Source organism: Danio rerio, chromosome 20 (genome assembly GCF_052040795.2).
Source record: "Danio rerio strain M-AB ecotype USA chromosome 20, GRCz13ab, whole genome shotgun sequence".
Lineage (NCBI taxonomy): Eukaryota > Metazoa > Chordata > Actinopteri > Cypriniformes > Danionidae > Danio > Danio rerio.
This window is the reverse complement of record NC_141040.1, coordinates 15,690,854-15,714,715: the sequence shown is the minus strand read 5'-3', so window position 1 is coordinate 15,714,715 and position 23,862 is coordinate 15,690,854. Positions and strand designations below refer to the sequence as shown.

At 34.2% G+C, this 23,862-nt stretch overlaps 2 long non-coding RNA genes across 2 annotated transcripts; one reads left to right on the top strand and one right to left on the bottom strand.

Annotated features, from left to right (window-relative positions):
• Window positions 1–1,072: 1,072 nt before the first annotated feature.
• On the bottom strand, window positions 1,073–22,696 carry LOC137488724 (uncharacterized). Its single transcript, XR_015518239.1, has 3 exons — window positions 22,606–22,696; window positions 21,503–21,574; window positions 1,073–4,284 (listed from the first exon to the last, which is right to left on the bottom strand). It is a non-coding gene; the product is annotated as an uncharacterized LOC137488724 (long non-coding RNA).
• On the top strand, window positions 7,206–11,996 carry LOC147839115 (uncharacterized). Its single transcript, XR_015518250.1, has 3 exons — window positions 7,206–8,006; window positions 8,209–9,578; window positions 9,631–11,996. It is a non-coding gene; the product is annotated as an uncharacterized LOC147839115 (long non-coding RNA).
• Window positions 22,697–23,862: the final 1,166 nt, after the last annotated feature.

Here is a 23,862-nt window from a genome sequence, read left to right as displayed (position 1 = left end):
AAGAACAAGCCCTAAAACAAAGTCTAGAGAGAGAATTAATATTAGTTAATATTAATGATTATAAACACGAACTGCGTTGTATGATAAACGCCTCACAATGTCGTGATCTTTTCTGAAGAACAGATAATCCATGTTGTCACAGTCTCCCCAGCCAGGTTTTCATCTGCTTTTTTTTTCTTCTTCTCGCTACAAACAATAAAGTATCAGCGCCAGACCAGTGGTTTAAATGATATTTTACTCTCCTGATTTCTTTTCTTTTTATTTAAAAAAAAAAACATAAACGTTTAAAGTTTTGTATTGCTTATATATTTTTAAAGATTATTATTCAGCTTACCTACGGCGAGAAGTTGTGTGCTGGGCAAATCCCCTTTAATCATGCTACCCATTTCACTTATGACACTGTAAACTTGACTTGGCAGGCTGATCATCTTTAAACTCAAAAGGTATTTTTAACTTCTGCATAATGTGATGTTTCTTATTACAACTGTTAGCGGTGTCAAAATGAAAGCAGTTAAACAATATAAAGGGTTTTGTTTGATCAATTGTATAGTTTAGTTTTAATAATAATGTATATAATAAATTATAATATTGATTATTGTGTAGACTACAGTGTCCAACAAAACATTGTTATTAGGTTAATAGACCTAATCCCTAACTGAAAAACGAATGTGAAAATGACAGGCAGTTGCGTCTCTGCTAAAATTTATTTAACGACAAATTTCTTTTGCATTTTTTCCCCTTCAGAGATCAAGAGAGCTGTATTTAAAGAATTATTTAACTAAAACATGAATTGAATGCCCAGTTCTTTCCCGTGTGAGTTTAGTGCGCCTCCGCGGCTGCGTTTTAAAGTTTATAGGTGCACCCTGACCTGACGCGGGGACCAGATCTCTGCACAATTGCTTTAATTTCACAATTTTCATAACTGCATTGCATTTTCATATGGTAAAATATAAAAATGTATGTTCTGAAAGTAGTAATGAAGGGAGTGTTAGTAATTAATGACAGAAAGAACTTTCACTTTTGAGTGAACTTCTGTCACGTGTTATTTTAGTATGATGAAAAAATTTTTTTTACAAAAATAGTAATGCAGTATTTTTCGCTCTGCCAAGCCTTCTCTGTTGCTGTTGTGGAGCAACTGCATGCTTCAGTCATCTTTTTTCCCCGGCCCCACCCCGCCTCCGACTCCTTATTGTCTCACTCACTCACTCACGCGGGCATGCACTGCGGTCCCATGAGGAAACGAAGCTTTTTGATATAATGTTTTTCTTGTTCCCCGAATACAAATCATTTTTCAAGTATTTGTTTGAAATAGGTATTGGTAAAAACACGCTCTTCGTGCTTATCCGAATACCGTATTCGGGTTCTGCTCCACCCATAAAACATATAGCCTATATATATAATTTTTTGCATCGCACCCTCCTGCGATGTGACTACCGCGGATGCGCACATTTCGATGCTGAAACGATGTATCGTGCAGCCCTAGTACTCACTTTTTAAATATATATTTGCTTATTTAATTTAAATATGGCTTGAACGATTTTCATTTCGGTGCAATGTTTTTTGGGGGAAATGTGAAAATGTATAGCTATAGGGCCTATATTTAAAAAGTATTGCAGCAGATCTTTTTTTTTTTTTTTTTTTTTGCATAACTTATAACAATAACTTCCTATTTCTGCTGCCAAGTCTGAAACTGGATTAAATATTCAACAAGAAGCTGACTATAGGCACATCTACAACCGAAGACTTGATTTAAATCAGTTTAGAGAGGCTGCCATTAGAGCAATTTGATCCCAGTCCTGCAGTGGACTGCCAGCTAAACTTCAAACTGCTTAAATTATAAATAATTAAATACTATTTAAGCTGATGTTGCAGTGAAATAAAACCTATTATACTTAAATTCAAATGAATAAAACTTCTTTGGTTTTAAAGATCTTCAAGTGAACTTTGATAAGGCAAAAACACTATGTATTTTATATATTTTCACTGCTCTCCTAAAATTCTTTAATGTGCTCCTATATTTTGTAACTTAGGAGCGCATGTGCTCCTACTGAAAAAAGTAAGCGTCAAACCCTGTGCAATATTTAATGTGTCACACAAAATAGGCACGCCAGTTATTTTTTTAAATTAATGGTGCAGTAGGTAATTGTCTTCAGAAACATGTTTTGTTGTGCTGGTTAAAAGTCTCTTCACAGATCAATAGTAATGATTAAAGTAAATGAATTAAATGCGTTTATTTGTATTTTTATGTTCTGGGCATAAAACTAAAAAAATGTTCATCCAATTAAATATTTTCGGGCCGACACCTCCCATAATTCTGATAAGCAGCTCAAATTGTCTGTCAGCAAATGTAGATTTGGACTTCTGCGCATCTCCTTCATGTAGATCCGCCATTTGCTTGTGCCCGTCTGCATAAGCGTTGCGCGTTCACAAGACAATCACAGACCAGGAGAAATCAAATGCTGAATTGAAACTTTTAAAATCCTGAATCAATATTGGAATAAAATTTGCACACTGGAGGAAGGACGACACCATGGCTGAAGTATTACTGTTAGACAGGTAATGTTCTGTTTTAAAACTATTTTAGTCAGGCTAGGCTTATGATAGATTGTGTTGTGTTATGAATGACTTATATGCATAGATGTGTTGTTCAGTTACTGAAATCTCCCGGTAAAAGATTAATGGGATTATTTTCAGTTTCATAAGGTCCTTTTACAGCATCGACAATGTAGATTTATATTTCGTTCAACAACAAAACGTCAGTAAATATCACTATTCCGCCTAACCTGTTTTATTGAGCTGAAGTTGCATTTATTTTCAAATTGGGTCATTTCTGAACAATGACAGCCTTCCTATACTGTTTACAATGTCACTCTGAATATTCGCTCTGAAATAGCATGTAAGTGTGGCTTAGTAATAAATTAAATTCCTGCACGCCACCGCCAAACACTATCTAAACTGGCAAATGAAATAAACTAAGCCCCATTCACACAGTGATATCCGGAAAATTTCCGGAACGACTTTACCCGTAAATTCAAAACAGCGCTGTTTACACAGGTGAGGACGTTTTTCCGGAAAAGGCCATTCAAACATCCATTCCAAAATACCGGTAAATTCTGACATCACTAACCAGAAATGAGCTCTAAATGGCTGGGCTTGTGTTTGTAAATATTTGACTACATTACAAACTCGTCACATATTTCATCACTTCGATGAAATATAGAGAAACACTTTCGCATGTCGAGATGTATAGGAAATGTTTGTGTGCTCATGGGCTGTTTCACGGGCACACGCAAAGCTTAAAGGTAAACAAACAACTGCTTATCATAAGCATCTTATCGATAATTATTTACATGACAGGCATCGTGAACATATAAGCGTTATCTGACTAACATCCAGCAGCTAAATATGTCTGGTAAAATATTCAAATGCTTTTATTCTCATAAACCGTGCGGACGTAAATGCGTCTGATTGTTCTGATTGGCTAAAGCAGACGTCTCACATCAGCACGTTCTAGACATGCACGCGCTCTTTCCGGCAATCTTCCTTCTGCGTTCACACAGTGCAACATACCGGCAAATTACCAGTAATGTTACAACTTCTCTTTCCGGAAAATAGCCAGAACTAATTTAACGGTATTTTCAAAAAGGGCCTGTTCACACATACAAACCTTTCCGGAAAATTGCCGGTAATTTTCCGGAAAGCTCTGTATGTGTGAAAGGAGCTCTAGTGGGTTAACTGCTGTTCTGACGCGGTGTGGGCGCTCGCGATTTCAGGAGGTGTGGCTTTGAATCACAGTTCCTCCTCGCCGTCCAAAGATAATATGTTAAGCGGTCAGCATTTTGGCAGGTAACCTACTGCACCTTTAAATAATATTTTGATATTAATCTGTTAAAGGTTAACGGTTAATATTTTCTTAACGAGTGGCGGTTGGCAAAATTAATAAAAATAAGCATCCCTAATTCTGATCCAGCTGTGCAGCCTCCTCGCATGGAAACGCTGTATAATTCAAGGTGTTTTAAACAATTTTTGTAAATATTTCACTTTAATTTTATTTAGACTAATCACTTTAACAAACCAGTTCGTGTTTTGGCACTGAAGCATATAGCATATTTATTAATTTATATTTTTGATTCTAATTGATATAAAGCATATTTATTATTTAACATTTTAATGTAAACAATGTGAAAGTGCGTTGTATCTTACTACTTTCCAAAAATGAGTGAAATGTGATGTTCCGTTTTCTGAACTGATCTCGAAACTCTGACAGTGTTGTTGGTTTGCATCCTAAAGGGACAAGAAAGACAATGTTAAACATAAGGGATAACACAGTCAGAACAAGAAAATATTGTTCAACATGTATTATATTTATGACTTATATTTGTTTACAAAACAGCCGCTGCTAACAAGCCCAATCACTAAAGAAAAGAACAAGAAATAAAACTATAGACACCCTTTCACCAAACCAGCTGCATTAAAACAGAGGATTAAACAACTCCATTAAATAATAGCATTAACAGCTTCACTGATTAGTTTGGCTTCATTTCTGTCATATCTGCAACTGCAAGAATACTAATAATTAACTATGGTTTTTACTTTTATTGAACGTCTTATGAGTAGCATTAATGCGTCCTGAAGTAAAGTGAAATGACTATACGTCATGTTTGCTGGCCTCATGCATCACACACCTGTCAGTCAGCATGTCAACTTAAAGGGTTAAACAAATGACACTCATCACTACTACAGTTACAGAAAAGTTTGCGCTGTTATAATTCACTTACCTTTTAATAAGTTTTGGTGCAATTATAATAATAGCACCCTCTATTAAAAAAAAATGTTTTCAATGAGAAGCCATGGCTGGATGAATTTTTGGTGTGGCGCCCCACCAAAGAAGAAAGAATGTAGCGAAAACCACGTATGTTATTTATATATTTTAAGTTAGCAACTTAACATGGAGGGTCAACAAACAATGAGGAAGGAAATTATTTTTAAAAATAATAATAATAATTAGAATTTCATACTCAAAACCTTGAACACTCCAGCAGCACATTAAGACACACAGAATCAGGATATGAACCTCAACAATGGTTGCTAAAAAAAAAAAGAGCTGCATCATTCATGTCGTAATGCATGCTGGATGTTAGCATAGTACAAAACTCATAGCATGCACTACAGCACAAATACATTTTTCAGCTTAAAGTTCTTACTATTTTTTTCTCTGCCTTTATTTTATGTTGTTATTGAAGGGTAATATTTCAGTAGATTATTTTGTTTTGGGTTGTTTTTTATTTGATTTAAATTTTTTGTTGTCACTATTGTTGAGATTTAAAGACTTAAAATTTTGTTTTTAAGTTGTGCTATAGTTTAAACATTTTCAATATGAATTATGTATATAGACCTGTTTAACAATCATTGATAGCTAAAGCTTCAGTAGTTTCATTTATGTATATTCTTAATTTCGCACAAATAACTACATGATACTGAGTGAAAAACACAAGCAGATGAGAATGACTTTGATACCATAGTTAAATCTCATCAGACTTATTTTTATGCTTTCACTTGTTTTATGCTATACAATAGTGTGATTACCACAACCAATTGTAGTAACAAAAACAACTAGTTTTAAAACAAGAAGTTGAAGAGCCCAACTAAAGAAAATGCTGTCCTCCATCATGGTGACTTCAAATGAACAACAGAAATGTCATTAGGAGCTTTTGTTCGTGTGACAGAAATAAAGTCAAAGGTCAGGAATAAGTGAAGCTCCTGATGTTTGTGGAGTTGTTTAATGATCTCTGCTGAGATTTTGAGAATTTTTTTTATTGTGTAAATTGTTTTATTTTTATTAATTATTATTTTTATTTAGAGTTTAATTCTCCGTTGAATTCATCTTTGGTTTTGGCTGCGTTTTTTATGTTTTATTTTCTTCAGAGATTCTGTTTGTTAACAGTTGTTCATCAATAATTGTCAATCCTCCTTTAATTAGACATTTAATTATATCATTAACTTCATCACTGAAACAGTGTTCAACCCTCTGTAGTGAAGACACTAGTGAGGATTTTGCTCTGATATTTAAGGGGTTAAATGTGTTCGATAAAAACTACAGACTGTGTATTGCATTTTTAACAGAAATATTCTGTAAACTGAATTTACGAATGTAAAATGTTAAAAACAGAAGATTACTGGCAACCACAGTTGTCTGTATTTTTCCGTAAAATGAAGAAGAAGAAAAAACAGCAAAATACTGTAAAACGCTTTTGTCACCATTGTGGAGGATAGTAGAGTCTCTGTGCAAGTCCAAGGTGAACTAAGTGTATTTGATGTTATGCTGCATCTTCTTTTGTTTAAATGTAGCTGTGTAGTTACTAATGCAGTGAAAATCTGTTTGTTAATTGTAATCACACATTAGTGCATTGAATGAATTTACGTTTTTGTGTACTAAGCTATGCTTTTGTTAACTTAACATTGTATCAGTTCATGAAATACAGTTATTTTCTGTCAATTCAAACAGCTCTATAAAACTTCTGGTTTTTTTTACTGAAAAATCCTGTCAACCACAGCTGCCGGTATTGTTCCATAAATTTAACAGATTTTAAAACTTTTACTTTGTACTTTTACATTTGTAAAACACAATTTGCAATTCAATCCACAGCAGAAAGTTCTAACCAATAGGCCCATGTCATATACAGTACAGATACCTAATAAATATCCTCTAAATTAAAAGCATTAACGTATGCTATGTTTTTTGTTTTTACCAGCTTTGAAGACGTAAGGTAAAGTTCACTTTTAAATAATAATTAACCTATAGCTTTCATCATGAGGCTGTGTTTAAAATAGCATCAATGTTTTCAAAGTGCACTGCGAAGGGGGCACAATTGTAAACATTAAGATCGCTAAAACTGAACTGTAAAAATGCTTTGAAAGCAAATTACACCTAAAATAGGATAACCTAAGATAAGATACACCTAGGATAAGTGGGAATAGAACACAGCCAGGAACTGTTTTTACAGCTCCAGAGGTGTAGTTGCAAGCAAGGCTCCGAACCGGTTCAAGGAACGGAAACGAAAAACGGAAACGATTGACATTTTTCAGGAACACAAACGAAAACCGAAAAAAACCTTAAAAAAACCGAAAAACCCATTCTAAACAGAAACCTTAAAAGTTAAATGGTTAATAACGTTATTTTATCATTCTCTTTATTATATGATTTTGGGAGACAAAAAGCATTCTTTTAAATCATGTGTACAAATGCGACGGTGATGCATACAACGTGAAATGCCCGCGAAGCAGACATCACAGGCGAGAGTTGTTTCTGATGCGACGAGCTTGTCTTAAAGGTTACCGAGAGCTAGAGCTGCACAATTCTGGCTAAAATGAGAATCGCGTTTTTTTTTTTTGCTTAAAATAAAGACATATGCCATTATCAGATTATATTCAACAATATATAGGCTAGAGTGGTTAAACTGACATTGTAAACATTTATTTTCATGCACAACTGTGTGTTCGCTATGAAAGAAAAAACATATCAAATGCTTGCCGTATTCATAACTCTAAAATGCGATATGATCATGTAAATGAAGTGCACACTTTCGGTTTCATTTTGACTGCTAAATGCTTGTTCATACTTTGCGCGCAGCTCCCAAACGATCACTCTGTGCCACAAACAGAGAATTATTTATAACTGTATTACCTGTTACTCGCAACATATGCAGGTTCTGTTCACTAAAGTAGATGCACGAACGTCTATCATTAAGTAGAGCTTACAGTCAGCAGCTTACGTCACGTGTGACTTCCCGGCTGCGAAAACATTATTATATGAAGACAAAAATGTCATTTTTAGGTGAATTATACCTAATAAATACATTATGTGACTCATTCAACATCATTTGGAGGTGTCACTGAGCAACATATGTGAAACAATGAAAAGACTCGTGCAGCTGCCTTTTCTTCTTTTCTGAACTTAAAAATATGATTGGCAGAATCTTAGAAATGCTGGATTAAGATTGTCTAGGGCTGGGGTCACCAATCTCGGTCCTGGAGGGCCAGTGTCCCTGCAGGGTTTAGCTCCACCTTGCCTCAACACACCTGCCTGGGTCTTTCAAGTGTACCTAGTAAGAGCTTGATTAGCTTGTTCAGGTGTGTTTGATTAGGGTTGGAGCGAAAATCTGCAGGACACTGGCCCTACAGGAACAAGTTTGGTGACCACTGGTCTAGGGGGTCGAATCGAGATCGCAATCTTTTAACAATTAATTGTGCAGCTCTACTGAGAGCCTGCTCTTTCAAGTACAAAGGTATGTTTTGGTTTAAATTGTTGTTACTAAAACTTGTATTTATACTAAATGAATTATTGATTATTGACCGTTTTTAGATGGGTCTCCATAAAGAAAATGACAAATCATCTGACAAATCGATCTGTAATATTGAAGGATGAGGAGCAGATCATAAACAGGATAAAGTTGGATAAAGTTTTGATTGATATAATATATTATCAAACTACTCAAGCATTTTTTCATTCGGAGAATTACAGTATTTAATATCTTAGTCCTTATAAACAATCCATTAATAAAATACATTATTTACAAGGACACTGAAGAATTAACCGAATATGCAATATGATCCACATATTGATCAGTCAAATGAAGCAAGCACTCTTTTTTTATAAACTGTAAAAAAATTGCTGTTAAAAAAGTCAGATTCTACAGTAAAATAATTTTTTTAGTTTTTTTTTACTAAAACAGTAATAGTCTAATAAAAACAGTGCATTCTGGGTAGCATTTTTGTTTTTGACAAAGTAACCAACTGCAGAAAACTGTGAGCTAACAGAGCTCAGATTCAATGTGTTGGAAATCCCACTTTGTGCCCTTTTTGACTATTCCATCAACTAGTTCACTAATACAGTTCACCTGACAGAGTTAATGAGTGAATTCAGACACTGATGAACACCTGCTGTTATGTGTTATAGTAACCACAATCACTGAAGGAAAGAAACAAGAAGTACAAACAGTGACATCAGTTACAACATTACATAAAATCTAAATAAAACGCCTCTAGTCTCAGAAGAGGATCCTTAAACAACTCCACAAACAACAGCCGACACACTTATTACTGAATGCTTTGACCATACTATTCTCATTCAACAGAAATTTAGGTGGTTTTTTTTTTTTTTGTGTCACCGTAATGGAGTAAGGGGCTGGTTTAGTTGGGCTCTTCACCCTTGAACTAATTAATTTAAACTTTCCCACTGCTGTTATACAGAGTTTACAAAACAATTTTATAATAACAATAAAGGTGGACTAGGCAATGAATAGATAAATCTATGTACCAGAAATTTGTTCTGATAAATAATCTGATGAAGGTCTGGATGTCAGACCTCATGCAATAATTTTTACGCTTAATTGCACATATTTATTTATTTAGTGAAAGAGAAGTGGAAACAGGAAAGTTACCTAATTATTTTACAGAGTTAAGAAATAATATACAAATACAGTTCACTTATGACAAAGACACACTTACATCTCATGAATCAGACCTTGTACCTCAACAATGGTAACAATTCAAATGTTTCATACTGCAATGCATGCTGGGTGTGGCACAGTACAAATAGCCCAGCATGCATTACGGCAAAAAATGTAGCAGTTTGAAAACGCATTAGTTTTGCTACGGTTACGCCATCCGTCCACACTATGCCAGAGTTTTTGAGCACCGAAAACGGAGCGTTTTCATCCTAAAACGCTGCTGCTCTGTTTCAGTGTGAATGGGGGAAAAAGGAGACATCTGAAAATGGAGGCGGGGCTGCAGACATTCGCCTCTATGATTAGGCTTTTCCTCAGTATTAGGTTGCCTACACACAGTTAAAGTTCTGCATCCTCTCCTGCAAGTTTGATATGGAAAACAACTCCCAAGAACATGTTGGGTAAATTTTCAAAGGGAACAGTGTACCGTATAACCTTATTCACATCATCCTGGCTACATTGTTTTACTTTCTTAATAGAATAAAAACATGAAGGAACTGCTATTTTTATTTTGATATTAACAACTTAACAGACAGCAGAAATGTTGCATTGTGATGCATTTATAAGGGGCATTTTTACTGTATGCATATTCATAACTAAACGGAGCCTTTAACATTACTGCCTCCATTCATTTTCATTGAAAATATGAAACATACCCTCTCTTTTTCTGAATATCAGTTTTAATATTCAATAATGACCATTATAAAAGTATAACGTACAATAGGTTTATACATTATAGGAAATAAAGGCAAGCAATTACTCAATATACAAAATGTACGTGGTTAGATTAAATATTAATTTATTAATTTGATCAGCCAAAACACGTTACCCGAGAACAAGTAGCCTGATAGATTTAAAAGACCAAAGTCGGGGAATATGTTGTTAGATATAGACAACAAGATGAATTAAATATCACGTTTAGCAAATATAGAGAGATTAAATCCAGCGGGAGATGCTTGATGAACAATTCGACGACTATTGTTGAGGCTCATACGCTGATTATTGATGTCTGTTTGAGGGCAAGATATTCTTAAAAACTTCCAGAATTCAATGCCACATAGGCATATTACATGAAACAATAGATTAAACATTGAACAGGTGCAGTAAATTATATTTTATTAAATTAGAACAGGTTTTGGCTTATTAAAAACAAAATAAACAACACTGGATCTTATTAAGGTTTTTGGCTAGCTTGCCATATCAAAAGAACTTTTTTTTTTAACAAAGTTCTTAACAATTGCAGCAGCCAAAACATCCTAATGTCAGGACTAAAAGCCAGACTAAAGCAAACTCCGTTCTCCATGATGGTGACGTAAAATGTTAATCTTTCTCTCAAGAAGAACTGTAGTAGATGTTATACAAATATATATATATATATATATATATATATATATATATATATATATATATATTTTTTTTTTTTTTTTTGTAGTAAGTGTAGCTGGTGATGATGTTTGTGGAGTTATTTAATCATCTACTGATAATTTAAATGATTTAATCATTTGTTGACCTTTAGGTTATTTCATTACAAAGCTGTGACTAAAGTTGTATTTTTTTGTATGTTCTGTTCTTGTTTTTTCCCTTCAGTATTTCCTCATTTGTTCATCGCTAATTCTCAATTATCATTTAATTAGACATTTAATTAATTAATTTACTTCAGCTTTGCTACATGTTTCTTGAACACTCAGTAGTGTGGACACTTCAATTAAACTGAAGTATATGCTCTGGGGTTTAAAGGGTTAAAGGTGTGAAAGTTAAAAACACAGTGTAAAAATGTATTTTAACAGTGATATAATGTTAATTTAAATTTAAATTTACGGAGGTAGACTGTAAAAACACAATAGATTGCTGGCAACCACAGCTGCCAGTAGTTTACTGTTAAATAAAGGGGGGGGGGGAAACTGTATATTACTGTAAAACCTGAAGCAAATTTCTTCTGCTTGTCACTGTCACCGTTGTGGAGGAGAGTAGAGCCAGTGTATGAGTTAAAGATGAACAATTGATGTCATTCTGCATGTTTCTTTATTTAAAGACAGTGGCTGTTTAGTTGCTGATGCAGTAAGAATCTCTCTGTGTTAATTCCAGCTTTACATAAATGTGTGCTGATGTGAAATTTCAGATATTTGAGTTAAACTAAACTTTTATAATTAACTAAAGTAAGTTATCATTACAAGTATGCTTATATAGCACAACACTTTATAAACTCATACAGTTCTCTTGAGTATTGTGTATATCAATGTAGTCCATGTATTTTTACAGCAACATACTGTAAAATAACAGTACATTACTGGCAACTGCAGCTGCCAGTATTTTACCGTTTTTTTAACGGGACAATTTTTAACAGTGTGCGCTTGATACCAAGGAATGGGGCTGTGTGTGTAGCGCCTAAGCAGCATGTCAATCAAATGCTGCCGGTAAGCGAGAGTGTGCAAAGCCGGTAAAGATATAACCAAAAGCAAGTTCATATTAAAAATATTTCTTTAACGATACTCATCAAAAATTTGTTTAATCTCACCCCTCGAAAATAATTTTTAGTTGCACCATTAAGAAATCAGGGCACTCTAGAACCCTACAATACTTTGTAATAACATAATATTTTTAGAAAACCATTTTCGGAATGTTTTACATAATTTTACATAATTTTACATCCTATTACATCAAAAATAAATTTAGTTAGGTCAAACAATGGCCGCTTTAGTTATGAAGTGACATACAGCAGGAGCTGCAGATCAAGGCTGTGCAGAGCATGAGTCACCTGACATTAAGCGCGTGGCGCTAGCAGCCGAAAACATTAGGATGTTTGAGGTAAAAGCCCTTTTGTACAATGCACTGATTTCATTAATAGGGATGCAATAATTAGCTGATTCCATAATTAACCCTGTTTTTTTTTTCATTAATGGAATTTCTGTTGCACGGAAAAAACCTGCTGCAACTAAACAAATTTATGCCAATACGCCAGCACATTGGATTAACCATATCAGCAAGCCGTTGACATATTGCTTTTTTTCCGCACACAAGTACATTATGTCCCATATTTACATGTGCATATTGGGAGCGGTACGCACACAGCTTGCAAGCGGACTGACACACTCACGCCCTGCAGGCACATTAGAATTGATCTCACGCTGCAGTGCTGAGACTTGTGCATGGCTTTTAGTGATATGTTTGACGAATTATTACAAATTATTAAAATGATTATCTATGTATAAATGCAGATAATAACAACAGTTCATTTAAATTCTAAGCAAGTATATAGCTTAAATTAACATTTAATAAACGTTTATTTATTCATATTTTTTATTCATTGCTCTTTCATTTATTTGCATTGTAAAATTATCACTTTTTCATTTATTTTTAGGTCCAAAGACAGAAATGGGCTATTGTTTGTTTTTTTATTAATATTGTGCTGTATTTGGATTACTGTGCAGCATGGGCGTTGCAAACCTTATTTATGGGGCTGTATATTTCTACTTTGCCCCGCTAAAACTTTTGCGATTAGCTTATAAACTGTTTATTTCTACTCAGCCCCCCTAAAACTTTTGCGATTAGCTTATAAACTGTACACTAAATTATCACCTCAGTCCCCTTTAAATTTGATAAGAAAACGGCAGAATTTGGCTCCTCCCCGTCTTTTGTTTTTTTTATTTGATCAGACAACCACAGTAGGATCAGTAGGATATCTGTAAAAAAAATTTTATCAAAGCCAATGTTATGTAGAAGGTGTTGCCTAAAGAGCTATTAAATAACTAATAAAATTAGAACCAAAATACAATTAATCACATTTTTCGTTTAATAAAAATATACAGAAATGAAATAATATAAAAAAATGGCTAGTTTGTAATTTGTTTTAATATTAATAGAAAAACATGCTTGGCCTATTTAAGCTTAACGATTGCAATTAGCAAACAGATTTTGACTGCATTAGTAACTACACAGTTACCTTTAAACAAAAGAAAATACAGCATAACATCAAATTTTCTCAGTTCATCTTGGACTTGAACAGAGACGCTATTATCCTCCACAATGGTGACACAAAAACCGTTTTGCTGTTTTTCTGTCTTTTTTTTTTTTTTTTTCATTTTTAGATTTTACGGAAAAATACCAGCAGCTGTGGTTGCCAGTAATCTGCTGTTTTTAACATTCATAAATTGTTTACAGAATATTTCTGTTAAAAGCACATTTAACAGTCTGTATTTTTTATCGATCTATGTGCTGCCAATAGGCCATTAATACATTTTATTTTACTTTGTACTGGATTATAACTTAAAATAAAAAAATAAATATAGCATATCTTTAACATGTAACTCATAACACATCAGAACTGTAGACCTGCAGTGTGTAAGCTAAACTGTATAGCCCAGGGGTGGGCAAACTCGGTCCTGGAGGGCCGGTGTCCTGCATAGTTTAGCTCCAACTCTAATCAAAAACACCTGAACATGCCAATCAGTGTCTTAAAGATCACTAGAAATCTATGAGCAAGGTGTGTTTGATGAGAGTTGGAGTTAAACTGTGCAGGACACCGGCCCTCCAGGACCGAGTTTGCCCATCCCTGGTATAGCCGTTAAGCTTAAATAGTCTAAGCATGCTTTTTGTTAATTAAAACAAATCACAAACTAGTCACCTTTTGATTTTGTTTCGTTTAAGGATTACGAAAAAGGATTAGCAATTAATTGTATTTTGGTTTTAATTTTATTAGAAATGGAATAGCCGTTCAGGCAACACCTTCTAGCTACACTGCAAATTTTAGATAGTAGATTTAACTACCTTGGAGTTAAAATTAACACTCCCTCAGAGTTTATATGGGAACCACTATAAGTGTTAAAAATAACACTTTTGAAAGTGTTAACATTGTCAACACCAAGAGAGTGTTAATTAACAAACTCTTATTGTGTAAAATATCTGTTAAATTTCCAAAAAAATACCAGCAGCTGTGGTTGCCAGAATGTTTCTGTGAAAAACATGGAAGTTTTATATAACTGTATAAGTTTACAAAAATTAACCATATTTCATGAACTAACACATTGTTTATTTAACAAAATCATAGCTTAGTGCACAAAAATGTGAAGTCTTTAGATGCAATAATGTTTTCATGTGTAGGCCTACATAACATTGGCTCTGGTTACATTTTTTACAGATTTTGTACTGATAGACTTTTTAGCTGACATTACCTGATAATTTCAGTGCTGTATTTTGAAATTTTGCAAGGGCTTTAGCTGGTACCGACCTCAGTTTCGCGACTTGACGTTTATGTGACGTATACGTATCGATGTCTAGATGACAGCGAGAGTAAGATGAGATGAGACCTTAGATTCAACGTGTGGCTGCACTTGACAGTTTCTTTACACACTTTCTGCAAATTTTTACTATATCTAAATTGGTTTTTCATTCAATTGAAAGCCAAAATATTGCCAGACAGATGACGTAACTTTCGGTTTTGGAAGACAGCTGCTTCAGTAATGAAAGACAAAGTTGGTGGAAACACACACAAACTCACGCAGGATACACTTATAGGTCTATTCATTATTGATTTATTTAACATTAAACGCACAGTAAGTGTAAAAATGAATGGCATAACTTTAGAAAAAGTGCTCACTGTGGTTTCTGATGTCAGTGGTGCAGCATTGCTAAATTACTTTTGTTTTAATCAGAGAATAAGATTATATAGCCTATTTTAGTTATTTAGTGTTATATATTGTTATTTAATTACTGTAATATATAAATATATAAATTATTTAGTGCTTTTTGATAACTTTTTGTTCAACTTTTGTTGAACTTTAATAAAATAATTTTTATTTATTTTGTTTTCATGTTTAGCACAAAAAGTGCCTAAACCTTATGGGTTTGTATTCTTATAAACTGCTGTTCTGCCATGTGATGGCTCAGTATGTGTGTTTTAATGCATTAAACACAATGTTCAACATATATATCACATAAAATTTCTGCAGCTTGAACTTGTTCCATCCATTTGCTGTTCTACAAAGTTTCACTGGTGTTAGTAGATGATTAACAAACTATGAACAATTGATCTGTAAAGTGTGAGTTAATATATCAGTTTAGTGTTAGTTATTAGCTTAAGTATGTTATTGGGACGTTATTCTAAAGTTGCAACTATTCGTCATTTACTAACAGTTAATAAATGAAGAATAGTTACAACTAGAATAACATCCCAATAACATAAACTATTAACTAATACTTAACAAGTCTTTAGTAACTAATTCACTAACAGCTTATTTATGATGTATTACTAATATATCAGGTATAGTTATACATCATCAAAATACAGTAACAAGTTGTTTAGAGCTGGTTAACTAACAGCTTGTAAGTTATCTATTGGCTATCTTTAAGACACAGTTATAAATAATTAATGAACTATTAACTTTTATTTAACTAGTCATTTAGAACTCATAAACTAACAGTTTATTAATGGCCAATTAGCTAGTTATAACGAATAGTTATTCTAAACTACTGATAAAGTAAGTTATATAACAATCAGGTGATGTGCTCCACAGGCACGATAGAAAACTGGACTAGTGGAGGACATGAAGGTTCAGCCGCCTAATTCATTACATGTTTTGGTTAACTAATTCTTTAAATACAACTCTCTTGAGGCCTAATAGGAAAAATGCAGAAGTAATTAAATTTATTTTAGCAGTGACGCAAACGCTAGTGATTTTCACATTAGTTTTTCAGTTAGAATAAGTATTAGAGTAGCCTAATAAAAAAGTCCTACAGTAGTCTACACGATAATTAATATTATAACTTATTATATCTATTATTATCATCAATATTATTAAAACTAAGCTATAAAATTGATGTCGCAGAACCTTTATAAAATATTTGCTTTCGTTTTGACATCGCTAAAGCGCACTTTTACAGTTGTGTAAAGAAACATCTCATTGTGCAGCAGCATTCTCAAGTTAGAACATTTAAAAAAATGACTTTTGATTTTAAAGATGATCAGCCTGCAAAGTCAATTTTATAGTGTTATAACTGTATACTGCGCGAGTAAGTGGATGCCGCAGATCAACCTCTCACATGCGCTGCAGGTACACAGTAAAATCTTCAGAGTAAAATTTACTCAGTTCAGAGAATATTTGGTCCCTCTCTAAAAATTTACTCAGCAGCAGAGTTAAAGTTAATGAGACAATGATGGGGTTAATTAAGTGATGATTGAGAACTGATGATGAACACCTGCTGTTAATAAGCAGAAACAGAGAAGAGAAACACAAAACTAAATTACCTTCAGTCACAGCCATAGATTAAATAAACTGAAATAAAACACATCAAATCTCTCAAAATCTCAGCAAAGGATCATTAAGTACCTCCACAAACAGCAGCTTTAATTATTAACAACCTGTTCGGCCTTATTTCTGCCACACTCTATGAAATTCCATATAGTGATGTTATTAAGAATTAACTTTTTTTACAACAACTTAAAAAAAAAAAAAAACACTTTTTGTGTTTAAGCTGTCACCATTGAGGAGAACAGTAGCTGCTTTACTTGGACTCTGACTTGATTTCTAATGTTAGTTTCACTTTGTTTGCCAAATAGTGTATTATGGCAAATATTGTATAAAAAGAGCAGTTATGCTCTGGATAATTGACTCTGTGGTGGTTTTGTCACTGGTCAAATCAGTAAAATTGGTTTTAACCTATCAAGTTTAAATAATGTTGTATCACAAAAGGAGCACTGTATTAAGAAAATTGAGCTCACCAATACTTTTATCAGATCATTGAACTTCGGAAACACTCAAAACCCACAGACATAAAGAATCAGTGTATGCTTCTCAACTATGGTGAGTTTTTTCCCTACAGTGCATGCTGGGAACTATGGATGAATGTCGTATGATTATCTTAACATGCACTGCATCCAAAAAAATAAAAATCTCTAACCACTGTTGAGATAGATAAGCTGATTATTGATGTCTGTGTCTCTAAAGAGATTCAGATGCTCAATGTATTGTAATATAACACCACAGCTGAGGTCCATTCTCTTGAAAAACACTGAATTTTGTTTCTTATATGATAAACCATCATTTAAACATAATTTGCAAAGTCAAACTAAATTTCTTTACAGTTACTCTTATCAAGAGTAAGAATCCACACAGGACCAATCAACTTGATCACATGTGTTTTCTGTATACTTGTCCTAGCAAGCAAAGACAAATAAACATTAGAAATCAAGTCCAAGTAAATCAACCACTTTTCTTCACGATGGTGACATCAGGGGAAAAAAACATGTTTTGTTTTTTTTTTTGTCAAATGTAAATAACTAAAACGGTTAATTCTTAATAAATCTCATATGGACTTTTGTGAACATCTGACAGAAATAAAGTCAATCAGGTAAGCAATAAGCGAAGCTGCTACTGCTTCACTACTGTTTGTGCTTATTAACAGCAGGTGTTCATCATCACTGCTCAATAATCACTTAATTAACCCCATCATTGTCCCATTAACTTTAACTCTGCTGCCGAGTAAATTTTGCTCAATTTAGAGAGGGACCAAATATTCTCTAAACTGAGTAAATTTTACTCTGAAAATTTTACTGTGTATATAGTGGGTTAGCTTGCATGTGGGGGCATAGTTTGATGTCTTTAACTAAAGGTTTAAACATTAATGTTATTTATATTAAAACCTTAAGAAAAAAGAAGAATAAAATATAATTTAAATCACTCAATAGGCACAAAAGCCATGATCCGTGTTAATAAACGGTATTGTTGCTAACCTTCATTAATAAAGTCAGTAATAGCGACACTGTGCATAGCCTATTATTCTAACTATAAAAAGGTATATCAATGGTATAAGTCAGTACCTTAGGCAGTAATGCAAAGTCAAAAATAAGTGAATAGTCTAAATGAAAAGAAATAGAGGGACTAAAAGCAGTCACCAGGTCAAGTGCAACGGGATCAAAGTGCCCCCTCAGTTATGACATCCTGGCGCCTAGCCTGCTATAGTGATACATTATTGTTTGTTGCGAGAGGAAACAAAAGCGGACACTGTGGATGAAAACGTGGCTGGAGAGACGGCGATAACGTGGATCATCTGTTCTTTAATCAGAAAATAATTAATCATAGGGTATTAACTGTCCACCTTTTGTTTTCTATTCATATTTTAAATTCTTTGCCAGAAAAACTTACATGTTGACATGTCCGGTTTAAGCGAAGACCTAATAGGGCTTACAATGTTTCCAGCAGTACTGAATAGGGCTGTGCAATTAATCGAAAATCCGATTTTGATTTTGGCTTTTAACGATTATGAAAAACCAATAATCGAGATAAACGATTATTCCATTACATACCGCCCCCTTTCCAGTTTTGTACACGTGTTGCTCTGCAAAGCTCAGTTCCACTTGAAAATGACTAAAAGCATGTGCTGAAATGTAACTTTTGCAGCACGGGATGCGCATCATTCATATTTTTAAAAGCGCGAAAGAGCACATGCTGTTGTGTGTGTGTGCACCGCACTTAGCCTCGGACAGGTAGCGTGTGTGTGTGTTTGCACGTTAGCTTCGGACAGCAGAGCACATATACATCTAACGCCATCTTAATGTGAGTGCTTTTCTAGTCAAATACATGCACATTTGTGTCAGAGCGCAGTGTTTAGTAATTATTCATATTACCCTCGTTTGTGTAATAAACAAACAAGTTGAGAATCAAAAGACACGTGAAAAGGAAACCATATCAAGAGCCGCACTATTCTTAAAGTGACAGCGTGATATTCCTGCTGTTGCCGACTGTTTTTATTATTAATCAATAATAAAATCAAAAATACAGTGAAGATGCTTAAAGCAAAGTTTAAACATAACAGATTTAATAACTCATTTCTAATAACTGTTTTCTTTTATCTTTGCTATGATGACAGCACATTATATTTTACAAGATATTTTTCAAGATACTAGTATTTAGCTTAAAGTGCCATTCAAAGGCTTAATTAGGGTAATTAAGCAAGTCATTGTATAACGGCAGTTTCTTTTGCAGACAATCAAAAATATATATTGCTTAAGGGGGCTAATAATATCGAGCTATTAAAATAGATTTCAAAATATTTAAACCTGCTTTTATTCTAGCTGAAATAAAACAAATAAGCCTTTCTCCAGAAGAAAAAATATTAGAGGATTTACTGTAAAAAACATAATTTGTGAAATATTTATATATAAAAATGAATTCACAGAAGAGCGAATAATTTTAACTTCAACTGATAATCGTTTTGAATAATCGTGATTACAATTATGACCAAAATAATCGTGATTATGATTTTTCCCATAATCGAGCAGCCCTAGTACCGAATACACGTTCAGATGGTGTGCTTGTAGCACAAATGCACAGATTCTTTTTCGCAACCGTGGCCAAGAGAGGGTATCTTGCTTCATTGTACAGTAGCTTTCTGTGGAGCGGCGCATTCTCAACTATCAAATACAGTTAAAGTCAGAATTATTAGCTCCCTTTTGATTTTTTTTTCTTTTTTATATATTACACAAATTATGTTTGACAGAGCAAGGAAATTTGCACAGTATGTCTGATAATATTTTTTCTTCTAGAAAAAGTCTTATTTGTTTTATTTCGGCTAGAATAAAAGCAGTTTTGAATTTTTTAAAAACTATTTTTGGGACAAAATTATTAGCCCCTTTAAGCTAATTTTTTTTTGATAGTCTACAGAACAAACCATCGTTATAGAATAACTTGCCTAATTACCCTAGCCTGCCTAGTTAACCTTATTAACCTAGTTAAGCCTTTAAATGTCACTTTAAGCTGTATAGAAGCGTCTTGAAAAATATCAAGTAAAATATTATTTACTGTCATCATGGCAAAGATAAAATAAATCAGTTATTAGAAATAGGTTTTTAAAACTATTATGCTTAGAAATATGCTGAAACAATCTTCCCTCCATTAAACAGAAATTGGGGAAAAAAATAAACAGGGGCGCTAATGATTCAGGTGGTCTAATAATTCTGACTTCAACTGTATGTTGCTTTATTTTTCATCAATCTCTTCCATTTATCACTTTCTCTTTTGTATCTGGCCATTTTTGAAAAAGCCTCTTTTAAGACTAATTAAGGCCTTATTGCTATACTATGGGATTTAAGACTTTTTAAGACTTATGCCTAGTTCAGACTGCGTGATTTTAGCCCCGATTTTGGCTCGCCGACAGGTTTTGAGAAATCGCCGACAAATGCCTGAAATCACAGGCAAATTGCTGCTCGTGCATGTGTGACAATCACACAGTATGAACGATCAAAGACGCGATCTGAGAGAATCGCCGATGAGTCGCCGATGCCTGTGAGATATTTGGCGTGCTAAATATCTGGAGCTGTCAGCGATTCAAATCATGCCGTGTGAATTGAGTTTTGACTGAAAATAACATCAGCCATCGACTACAGCCAATGAGAGAGCAGCTTTCACTTGTGTGTGCGTGTGTGTATACCTGCTGCAGGCCAGCAGGAGGCTGGGGGAGAAGTTAAAAGCGCTCTTTTTCGGTTTATTTGGACCCACGAAATGGAGGAAAAACTAGTGGAGGTTTGACAGGACTCAGGAGCAACCGTGTCTGTTTGACGTTTCATACAGAAAGAAATTAGTTTATTATCAACTTAAGTTGAGGAGAAATGGCTAATTCCCTTTAAACCCAGGTGAGCAAACATGTACATGTTCTACCCCATTAAAGGCTTCTTTCTCATTATGTAGTTAATAACAAAAGATATACTACATGTTTTTGGCTGTGAGACGTAGTTTGGACGAAGTTGTCGGCGATTCTCCCTATAGTAAAGTCATGCAATGTGAATGTCCAGGTCGCCGAACCATCTTGCAGTGTAAACAAAGCAGGGACGAAACGCTAGCCCAGATAGTCATGCAGTGTAAAAACATCTGTGACACGACTAGTTTGAAAATCATGCAGTCTGAACTCGGCATTAAAGATCTGCAGAGACTCTGCATTAATATTACAAATAATTTTTAGAAAGAAACATATTAATGCAAACAATGTGAAAGTTTGTTATATCTTACCACTTTCCAATAATGAGTGATGTGATCTTCCATTCTCTAAACTTCACTCTGACTATGTTGTTGGTTTGCATCCTGAAGAGAAAAGACAATGTTAAACATAAGGGCATAACACAGCCAAAACAAGAAAAGATTGTTCATTAGTGTTCTACAAAACATAATTTATATTTGTTTAACTGTGCTTTTATATTTTTAATTCAACTGAATATGAAAATTATACACTATTCATTACATTATCTAAATATCCTGTTTTAAAAGATGCACTCATAAGAAACAGATATATTTTTTTCAAAGGGATGGATGCAATTTTAAAAATAAGAAATAAACAGGTCTCACTGGAAGAAGAGACAGTACTGTCTCAATGTGATCTCCTGGCTAAATAAAGGAAATAATAATAATAATAATAATAATAAAACAGGAATAAACTGGGGAAAAAAAACTTTATTTACATGATTTAACCAGTTACATATTGAATGTTTTTAGGCTATGTTGCTGCTCGTTTTAGTTGCATTTGATAGGCACCTAGCTAGTTTCCTTGGTATCACTAACAATTAACGTACATTTATTTTAACATTGGCAGATTTTGATTTAGAATTACTTAGTTGTAACATAAAATGGCCGTCATGTGGCACACTAGAACTAGTTTCATGTTAGTAGACAATCATTTGATAGGCACCTAACAATTTATATGGGTATCAGTAAACGTTTATAATCTATATAATATCCGGTTTTGATCCAATGTTATTTTTAGTTCTAACACATAATGTACATATTGCTTTCATCGATTCATTTAGGCTACCGTTACCGTTAACGTAGCTCTTGAGTCAATCGCACCTGGCCCACATCATGAGCAGTCATCTAACTTAGGCGAACATTAATGGACAAACATTGGATAAGCACCTAACTACTTTCACTGTCAGCAATTAGCGTTCGTAATCGATAGAAAATATATTTTATCTTTCTAATTATGTCACAAGTTCCCTGCAGACATCTGATCGTCCGATGACTGTTGAAAAGACGCCCCTCGACGATCCGTCTTGGTTGAAAAGTATATCCAAAACGGAATATGTATAAAGTGAATATTAAGAAATTGTAACCTTGCTTACTTTACATCCAGTAGAAGTGAATCTTCCCTTCGAAAGCATCGGCAGTGATCGTTGAAAGTTACGGACTAATGGCGGAGAGGACAAGAAACCCAAGGTGCATAACAGTTTGAGGCGGAGTCATAAGTCTTTTCAAAAGATGCGGTCTCCAAGCACCAACCACAGCGCACGCACGCAGCACGTCCAATTAGGGTGGGGCGACCTGGACACGGGACGAGAACAGGACGAGAGAGAGAAACACACACAAACACAAACACACACACACACACACACACAGAGGCACCGAAATAACGCACCATCACTGTATGTTTGTGGATGCATTATGGTCAGATGCTTATGACTGGCTTTACCCAAAGACACCACACCTAAGAATCTTTAATGTGAATTACATTATTTATGGACTTGTAATGGACAGTTAAGAAGATGCAGTGGTATTAAGTAACTAATTACAAATTCTCCAATTACTGCAATTGAGTAGTTTTTCTCAGGAATTGTAATTTATTAAGTAGTTTTAAAAATGTGTCCATTTACTCTCACTCGAGTACTTGTTTTAGTGCAGTATCTGTACTTTTACTCCACTACTTTACTTCAATCTGCAGTCACTACTTTATTTTTTCTTGTTTATGGGGATTAGAAAAATCAGTCCATTCCTGTCCAATCAAATCGTGCACAGAAGGTAAATCACATCATAATGATCTACCTCAAGCCGTGTGCTTTATAATTAAAGCAAACTGTTTGAAAGCATTAAAAGTGTGCAAGATCTTTACAAGCATTGACCCAGAGACTGTTTAGATGCCACTGATGAGAAGATGATGGATGTTTATGGTATGATTACCGAAATGGCCTTAAACACCAAGCAGGGACAAGACTTCAACATGGCGTCAGATTGACGTTGTACCATAACGTCATGAGGATTTTGCATTTTGTTTGGAAATGAAAATCAGGTTGACGACAGAATTCAACGTCAGACCAAAGTCAATGTCCAACCTAAAACCAACCAAATATCAACGTCTAATGATGTCACAGCTTCATCAGATGTTGGATTTTGGTTGCCATACCTGAGGAATACATGTCAGTATTTGACATCAATATGACGTTGGTTTAAGATGTTGGCTCGATGTTGACCTTTGGTCACTTTCTACCACAACCTAAAATCAACCAAATATCAACGTCATTTGACACCATTATTGGACATCAAAATAACGTTGTCCTTAGATGCTGGTTAGCCATTGAATTTTGGTCACCTGACATTACAGCCTA